Source organism: Arachis stenosperma, chromosome 10 (assembly GCF_014773155.1).
Source record: "Arachis stenosperma cultivar V10309 chromosome 10, arast.V10309.gnm1.PFL2, whole genome shotgun sequence".
NCBI lineage: Eukaryota > Viridiplantae > Streptophyta > Magnoliopsida > Fabales > Fabaceae > Arachis > Arachis stenosperma.
In genome coordinates, this window is record NC_080386.1 from 61380624 (window position 1) to 61390775 (window position 10152).

The following is a 10152-nucleotide window of genomic DNA, read 5'->3' on the forward strand; positions in this document are numbered from 1 at the left end:
AACATCCTCTTTAGCATCAATTGTAACATCCTTGACGGAATTCTCCACAACTCTGGATTCAGGTGGCGGTTCGGCATCTCCTAAATCTTTAACCAACTCTTCTTCTTCTACAATGACAGTGTCCTCTACTTGTTCCAGTACGAAGTTATGCTCTATGCTGTCCACTAGAGCTTCTAGCGTCTTCTTTGTGCTGCGTTCTTCATTGGATTCTCCACATAAAGCCATGGGAGTCCGTTGAGGGGCTGAACGTCTGGAAGATAATTGACTTATTGCTTGCTCCAGTTGATGAAGGGTTGCATTAAATTGTTTTACTGATTCTTCGAGGCGAACCTGTGATTCTGGGCTTGATGGATATGGACATGGTGTATAGGGGAGTGGTGGTTCTTGGGAGTAATTGGATTGGCGTTGGGGTGGATAAGGATCATGTGGTAGTGAATGGTGAAAAGAAGCTTGTGAGTGTGGTGGGTTGAGAATGTGTTGAAAGGATGGTCTCTGAGCACAGAGTGGGGCTTGTTGGTAGTTACAAGGCGGTCCACCAAAATCTATCAGTTAGGCATGCATTGTAGAATGGTCTTTGTCCATGATATCTAGGAGGATGTTGTTGCCTAAAGGGGTGATCAGATCCTCGTGGCTCCAACCATCTTTGATTGCTTAGACCTTGATACATAGTCCTGTTATAGCTTCCATTCCTTGCAACAAAATTAGAACTAAACTCAAAGCGAGAGGGGTGAGAATTCATAATAGATATCAGAAATAAGAGGGAAGAGATAAAACAAATAAACAAGTAAAAGAAAAATATTTTTTTTTTGAAAAATATTTACAATAACCAATAATAAGGCACACGTTTGCAATTCCCCGACAACGGCGCCATTTTGAAGAACTGAAGATTGATGGTTTAGAAGTTATAATAAATTCTCATTGCAAGTATAGTTTCTAAACCAAGCAATCAACCTTTCTTACAAACGTTTTGGTTTTCACAAGTAACAAACCCCTAAATAAATTGATAACCGAAGTATTTAAACCTCGGGTCGTCTTCTCAAGGAATTGCAGGGAGGTATGTTCTTATTATTGGTTATGGGTTTTGTAAATTGGGGTTTTAAAGATGAGGAACAAGTAATTTAAATGGCAGATAAAATAAATAAATAACTGTAAAATAAACTCTTGGCAAGATATGAAAATTCAGAAATCCTATGCTAGTTACTCCTATAAGAATGGAAGTTAATCCCACTTAGTTAACCTTTGCGTAAGCAAGGGAAAGTCAAGTGAACCAATTGGTTAGATTTCCCAAGTTCTAGCCAAATCCTAAGGAAAGACTAGAGTTAGTGGAATTCCAGTTAATTAGCCGACACAACAATCAATCATGAATAGTTGATAACTCAAGAGCTTCCAATTAATCAATTAAAGCCAAAAAGGAATAAAATCTACTTGAATAAAAATAATTTGGATAAAGCCCAAGCGTCAATAACATGAATTAGAGAAAATAATCATAACTCTGAAATACTTCAAATTATATTAATTAAGAAAATCCCAACATGAATGGCTCATAAGTCAAATAGGCAACATATGTAATACAAGCATTAAATTATCTGAGAGTAAAAGAGAAAATAAATAAAAACAGGAACATTGAACCTGATATGAAGATGAAATAATCCTGAAGTGAAAAGAAATCCTAATCCTAAAATAAATTCTAATCCTAATCCTAATCCTAAGAGAGAGGAAAGAGCCACTATCTCTAAAAACTACATCTAAAACTAAAAATTATAAATTATGAAAGCATTATTATGAATTGGATGCGTTCCCCCACTTTATAGCCTCTAATCTGTGTTCTCTGAGCCAAAAATTGGGTCAGAAACAGTCTAAAAATCGCTGATTGTGAAATCTGGTCCGTACCGGTCGCGGCAAAGTGACGCAGAGGCATCATCCATGCGTCCGCGCGGATTGAAGTTCGCAGATGCGATGCGGGCGCGTCATTCACGCGTTTGTGTTGCTTAACTTTGGGGCAGCTATGGTAAATTATATATCAAATCGAAGCCCCAGACGTTAACTTTCCAACGCAACTGAAACCGCATCATTTGGACCTCTGTAGCTAAAGTTATAGCCATTTGAGTGCAAAGAGGTCAGGCCGGACAGCTTAGCAATTTCTCCAACTTCTTGTATTCCTTCCACTTTTACATGCTTCCTTTCCATCCTCTGAGCCATTCCTGCCCTGTAATATCTGAAATCACTTAACACACATATCAAGGCATCTAATGGTAATGAGAGAGGATTAAACATAGGGAACTTAAGGCCAAAGAAGCATGTTTTCAATCAAAGCATATAATTAGGAAGGCAAATGTAAAACCATGCAAATAGTATGAATAAGTGGGTAAAGAGTTGATAAAAACCACTCAATTGAGCACAAGATAAACCATAAAATAGTGGTTTATCAAGCTTCTCCCAATACAGAGTCAAACAGAGCCCCTACATTCAAACTCTATGTTTGGTGTTGAGAGGCCACAGCCAAACTCTATGTTTGGTGTTGGGAGATCTCAACCATACTCTCATCATCTATGAGGCACCATGAGAGCTCTCTGTCAAGCTATTGACATTAAAGAAGCGCTTATTGGGAGGCAACCCAATTTTATTTTAATTTTATCTATGTTATTTTATGTTTTCTTTTAGGTTGATGATCATGTGATGTCACAAAGACACTCATAACAATAAAGCAGAAGTCAAAAATAGCACACCCTGGAGGAAGGACTTACTGGCATTTAAACGCCAGTAAGGGCAGCAAAATGGGCATTTAAACGCCCAATCTGGCACCTTTCTGGGCATTTAAACGCCAGAACAGGGCACCAGACTGGCGTGTAAACGCCAAAACAAAGCAGAAAGCTGGCGTTTAAATGCCAAAGCAGGGCAACAACTTGGCATTTAAACGCCAGAAAAGTAAGGAAAGCTAGCGTTTAAACGCCAGAACAGGGCAGCAGACTGGCGTTTAAACGCCAGGATTGCACTCTAAGGCGTTTTGAACGCCAAATTAGAGAGGAATGAGAAATCCTTGGTCCCTCAGGATCTGTGGACCCCACAGGATCCCCACCTACCTCAACTCATTCTCTCTCCTTTTCACCATCACAAACACCCTCTTGTCCCCTTGGCCGAACCCTATACACCCTCCATCTCCTCCATTTTCTTCTCCCTCTCCCTCTTTCCCTCTTCTTTTGCTCGAGGACGAGCAAATATTTTAAGTTTGGTGTGGTAAATGTATTGCTTTTTGTTTTTCCATAACCATTTATGGCACCTAAGGCCGGAGAAACCTCTAAAAAGAGGAAAGGGAAGACAACAACTTCCGCCTCCGAGTCATGGGAGATGGAGAGATTCATCTCAAGGGTCCATAGCTCAGTAGTAGAGCATTTGACTGCACATCAAGAGAGCCCACTCATAGACCTCAATAAGAGCATGAGGAATTCCCTCATCAAGAAATCCCTAAGATGCATCAAGGGATACATTTTCCTCCACACAACTATTAGGAGCAACACAGGCAATGAAGAGACATAGAGGAGCTCAAGAGCACCATTGGTTCTTCAAGAAGAAGACGCCACCTGACGTTAGGATTTTTGCCAGTAAAGAATGTCATAAAAACAGTCGCGTTGTAGATATAGTCTCTAAACCGACAAAATTCCCTTCGTACAAACGTTTTGGGTGTCACAAGTAACAAACCCCTTTAGAAATTGTTAACCAAGTATTCAAACCTCGGGTCGTCTTCTCAAGGAACTGCGAGGAAGTATGTTCTTATTATTGGTTATAAAGGTTGTAATCGGGGTTTAGAAGGTGAGAAGCAAGTAATTTAAATGATGAGTGAATTAAATGGCAATTAAAAATAAATAATAACTGTAAAACAACTCTTGGCAAGATAAGGGAATTTAGAGGTCTAACTTAGTTATCTCTCTCAACTATAATAAAAGTTGAATCTAAACTCCACTTGGTCAACCTTTACCAGGGCAAAGGAAAGTCAAGGGACTAATTAAATTGACCTTTGAATCCTAATTATTTCCTAAGAAAAGGTTGGGATTATTCAGGTTCAGCTCAATTAGCAAGATAACGATTATTAATTACGTTGAGTTTAATAACTGTTGAGTTACTAAATTCTTAATCAGAACCAAAAGGGGAAAAAGTAAAATTGCTGGAATAATAAAAATATCCTTAGATGGGAAGCAATGGCAACTTAATTCAAAGAGAACAATTATAAACTGAAAATACCTCAATTATCATTAATTCAAAGAACAATCCGTGACATGGGAGAAATTCATAAATCAAATTATAATAATCAATTCAAATGTTGGAAAAAATAAATAAAAGTAAAACTTAAGATAAAAGAACATTAAACCTGGGATCCAGAGTTACTCTTAAAACAAGAAGAAATCCTAAATCCTAAAAGAGAGAGAGAACCTCTCTCTAGACTAAATCTAAATCATAGAAAAACTAGAAAATTGGCGAACTCTCTCTGAATGGATGCATTTCCCCACTTCATAACCTCTGGTCTATGCCTTCTGGACTTGGATTTGGGCCAAAAAGGGCCTCAGAACTCGTTATGAGCATTTTCTGTAATTTCTGGTGCGTGGCCTCTGTCACGCGTCCGCGTGGGTCACGCGTCCGCGTGGGTCACGCGTCCGCGTGGGTCACGCGGTCGCGTCATTCGGAGCTTTTCCTTGCCACGCGGTCGCGTCAGTCATGCGACCGCGTCATGTGCGTTCTGCTTAAGGCACGCGGTCGCGTCAGTCATGCGGCCACGTCGCTGCTGATTCGTGCTTGGCACGCGATCGCGTCGTCCATGCGATCGCGTGGATACCAGTTTCCTTAAAGCTCCGTTTTGCTTTCTCCTTTCCTTTTAGTATGTTTCCTTTTTCATCCTTTAAGTCATTCTGCCTTAGAAAATCTGAAACTACTCAACACACTAATCACGGCATCGAATGGAAATAAAGGTAATTAAAATAATTAATTTTCAAAGCTTAGGAAACATGTTTTTCACAATATGACATAATAAGGAAGGGAAAGTAAAACCATGCAATTAATGTGAATAAGTAGTTGAGGGATTGTATAAATCACTCAAATTAAGCACAAAAGATCTCATGAAATATGGGTTTATCACCACCCTCACTAAGGTGGACTCATTCCTTAAATCTCTTTGTCTATTTATTTTTCTGTTTTCGATTTTTAGGCTGTATGTTCTATCTATGTTTGAGTCTTCACTACATGATCATTAGTGTCTAGTGTCTATGCCTTAAAGCTATGAATAAATGAATCCTTCACCTCTCTTAAATGAAAAATATGCTTAATTACAAAAGAACAAGAAGTACTTGGATTTCAAATTTTATCATGAAACTAGTTTAATTAGTTTGATGTGGTGGCAATACTTTTTGTTCTCTGAATGAATGCTTGAACAGTGCATGTTTTTGATCTTGTTGTTTATGAATGTTAAAGTTGTTGGCTCTTGAAAGAATGATGAACAAAGAGAAATATTGTTGATAATCTAAAAAATCATGAAATTAGTTCTTGAAGCAAGAAAAAGCAGTGAAAAAAAAGGGAAAAATGGCGAAAAAAAAGAAAAGAAAGAGCCAATAGCCCTTAAAACCAAAAGGCAAGGGTAAAAATGATCCAAGGCTTTGAGAATTAATGGATAAGAGGGCCAAGGAAATAATATCCAGGCCTAAGCGGCTAAATCAAGCTGTCCCTAACCACGTGCTTGTGTTATGAAGGTCCAAGTGAAAAACTTGAGACTGAGTGGTTAGAGTCGTGACCCAAATCAAAAAGAGTGTGCTTAACAACTCTGGACACCTCTAACTAGGGACTTTAGCAAAGCTGAGTTACAATCTGAAAAGGTTCACCCAGTTATGTGTCTATGGCATTTATGTATCCGGTGGTAATACTGGAAAACAAAGTGCTTAGGGTCACGGCCAAGTCTCATAAAGTAGCTGTGTTCAAGAATCAACGTACTGAACTAGGAGAATTAATAACACTATCTAAAATTCTGATTTCCTATAGATGCCAATCATTCTGAATTTCAAAGGATAAAGCGAGATGACAAAACTGTTCAGAAGCAAAAAAGCTACAAGCCCCGCTCATCTAATTAGGACTAAGTTTCATTGATACTATGGGATTCATTGTATATTCTCTTCTGTTTATCTTATTTTGTTTTCAGTTGCTTAGGGACAAGCAATAATTTAAGTTTGGTGTTGTGATGAGCGGATAATTTATACGCTTTTTGGCATTATTTTTAGGTAGTTTTTAGTAGGATCTAGCTACTTTTTGGGATGTTTTTATTAGTTTTTATGCAAAATTCACATTTCTAGACTTCACTATGAGTTTGTGTATTTTTCTGTGATTTTAGGTATTTTCTGGCTGAAATTGAGGGACCTGAGCAAAAATCTGATTCAGAGGCTGACAAAGGACTGCAGATGCTGTTTGATTTTGTCCTCCCTGCACTCGAAGTGGATTTTCTGGAGCTACAGAACTCCAAATGGCGCGCTCTTACTCAAAGTAAACATCCAGGGCTTTCCAGCAATATATAATTGTTCATACTTTGCCTGAGTTTTGACGACGCAAACTGGCGTTCAAACGCCCATTCTCTGCCCTATTCTGAAGTCAAAACGCCAGGGCTGGCATAAAAGTTGGAGTTAAACGCCCAAACTGGCACCAAATTTGGCGTTTAACTCCAAGAGTAGTCTCTACACGTGTAAAGCTCAATGCTCAGCCCAAGTACGCACCAAATGGGCCCGAAAGTATATTTCTGCAATATTTACCTATTTCTGTAAACCCTAGTAGCTAGTCTCATTATAAATAGGACCTTTTACTATTGTATTTTCATTTTTGAATCATTGGTCTTTTTCCCTATTTTGGAATTCATATGCTATTTGGGGAGGCTGGCCATTCAGCCATGCCTAGACCTTGTTCTTATGTATTTTCAACGGTGGAGTTTCTACACACCATAGATTAAGGTGTGGAGCTCTGCTGTTCCTCGAGTATTAATGCAATTACTATTGTTCTTCTATTCAATTCAAGCTTACTCTTGTTCTAAGATATTCACTCGCACTTCAACTTGATGAATGTGATGATCCGTGACACTCATCATCATTCTCACCTATGAACGCGTGACTGACAACCACTTCCGTTTTACTTAAGATTGAGCATGTATCTCTTGGACTCCTGGTCCACGATGCATGACTACCTTGCTTGACAACCAAGCTTTCCATTCTGTGAGATCAGAGTCTTTGTGGTATAAGCTAGAATCCATTGGCGGCCATTCCTGAGATCCGAAAAGTCTAAACCTTGTCTGTGGTATTCCGAGTAGGATTTGGGAAGGGATGACTGTGACGAGCTTCAAACTTGCGAAGGTTGGGCGTAGTGACAGACGCAAAAGGATCACGGGATTCTATTCCAACATGATCGAGAACCGACAGATGACTAGCCGTGCGGTGATAGCGCATTTGGACCATTTTCACTGAGAGAACGGGAGGTATCCATTGACAACGGTGATGCCCGAACAAACAGCTTGCCATGGAAAGGAGTATGAAGGATTGGATGAAGGCAGTAGGAAAGCACAGATTCAACAGGAACACAGCATCTCTATGCACTTATCTGAAATTCTCACCAATGAATTACATAAGTATCTCTATCTTTACTTTATATTTTATTTATCTTTTTAATTATTAAAACTCCATAATCATTTGAATCCGCCTGACTGAGATTTACAAGGTGACCATAGCTTGCTTCAAGCTGACAATGTCCGTGGGATCGACCCTTACTCATGTAAGGTATTACATGGATGACCCAGTGCACTTGCTGGTTAGTTATGCGCAGTTGTGACGTAGTGTGATTCATGTTTGAGAGCACCAAGTCTTTGGCGCCATTGTTGATGATCACAATTTCGTGCACCACGTACGCACAGGACGTAAAACAAGGAGGTTTGTGCGCACGCACAGGTGCCCTTTTTTCCAAAAATTTTTCTTCAATTTATGGGGCACTCTACCTTAGCTCAACACATATTTCAACCCCAAACATCCAAAAACTCAAATATTCATGATCCATATGCAAATTATCCTACTAAACTCAAAATTAAACTAAACCTAAGCTAACCAAGAAAAATGAAAATGCAATAAACCAAGACTATAAACTAAGACAATGGGTAAGAAAGATGTTACCATGGTGGGGTATCTCCCACCTAGCACTTTGGTTTATAGTCCTTAAGTTGGAATTTTTTAGGAGACTCTTGCTAGGGAGGCCTGTGTTTCCACTCCTCCTTGAATCTCCATCCAAGCTTTCACTTTAAGGCTCCTCCGAGATCCAATATTCGAGGTATCCACCCTCCTTCTTGTTGATCTTTATGCTTTAAGCTGAATGGATAAGCTCCCAATTGACCCTTGAAGTAACCCAACATTCTCCGGAAACCACTCAATTGTGCTTCACACCATGATTGAGTTCCAATTCTTGAATTGGTTTTCTTGAAGAGCTTTGGACTCACTTGGCAACCAAGACTCCTTTCTCCACCATGTACCAATCCAAGAAGGACCTTGAGTTAGTAGTCCATCTCCAAAATAGCATATTGGTAGGGGCCAATGAAGCTCAAAGGTAGAATTATCACTCACTCAATATGTTCTTGGTTTTTAACTCCTTCCTCACCAACTTCTTCCTCCTCTTTCCCATCACTCAAATCATAACATGGAGGTTGTGAGAAGTCTACCTCCATGTTGCTCTCAAATTCAATGGAAAGAGGCTCAATAGGGTCATCAAGGGGGTTGATCAAAGAGGACAAAAAATCATCTATGATGGAATCCTCATCTTGATCAATCTCCCTCAACTCCTCTTCTCTCTCCTCCGGTTCACATACTACCTTCTCTTCCTCTTGTTTCACTTCATGCTATAACCCTTCTTCATTCCCTTGTGGCTCCATGCTCTCCTCTTCACTACATTCTCTAGTTGACCCTCCACATTCCTTAAGAGGAATGCCTTGATCGGATGAGCGAAGGAGAATTAAGCGATTTACCGCTTCGCCTATGGTAGCTATAAAGTGCCCTTGTGTCCTTCAGAATCCTTCTTGCTCTTGAAAAAATGCTTGATGGTCTTGTGGTTCTTGGGCCAAGGGTAGGGAAGCTTCATAATTAGATAGGAGGGAAGGCTGGATGTGTGGGAGGTAGTTCATGTTGATAGGCATCTTGAGGTAGTGTGTAAGAAGGTGTATGGTGCTGGTGGTGTGGTGATTGAAAATACGATGATTGAAGGTTGCGTTGAGGGTAGGAGTCATAGGTATATGGTGCTGGAGGTGTATAGTCATAGTGAAATCCACCATATCCTTGGTTTGGGTATGCATATTGGGGAGGGTATGGTTTATTGTAATATGGAGGAGGTTGCTCCTCCAAAAATTGATGCTCTAAACCCATGATGCAATCCACAATTAAAGTTATCACACCCTACAAAATGATCACAACCAAACTCCAAACCAAGAGGGTGATAACTCATAGAGAAAATAGAAAATAAAAACAAAAGACATCAATTAACAAGATAAACAAAATATGAATAACTAACAAAAGCAAACAAGCAACTCAAAAAGTGTCTATTCACACTATGGACATATTTACAGTAACCAAAATCATAACACTCATGGCGCTGGTTCCCCGAAAACGGTGCCAAAATTTGATGAGAAGCGAATTTATGCCAATTTGGAAAACTAGATAAAGTAATTCCGTTGTGAGTATAGTCCAAACCGGCAATGGATCCTCTCAATCAAAATTTGATTCAAGATAATGTCACAATTTAAAGAAAATATAAACCGAGAGTATATAGACTCCCGGGTCATTCTCCTTAGGAACTAATGCCAACAAGTGCATACAATTTTGGTTGTGAGAAAGCAAGGAGGGTTTTCAATGGTTGAGAGCAAACAAAATAAAGGAATGAAAGAACAAGACGAACTTGCAATTAATAAACTAATAAAGGAAAAAAAGAACTATGTATGTAATATAAACAAGTAATGCTATAAAGTGATTGAAAAGTGGTTCAAAACATAAATGAAACCTTGACTTGGGATGAGTTATGGAATCCCTTCCTTGCCATAACTACAACTATGATAATTATGATGGATTAATCTCACTAAGTCAACCTTCACATCGGAGAGTAAGTCAAGTG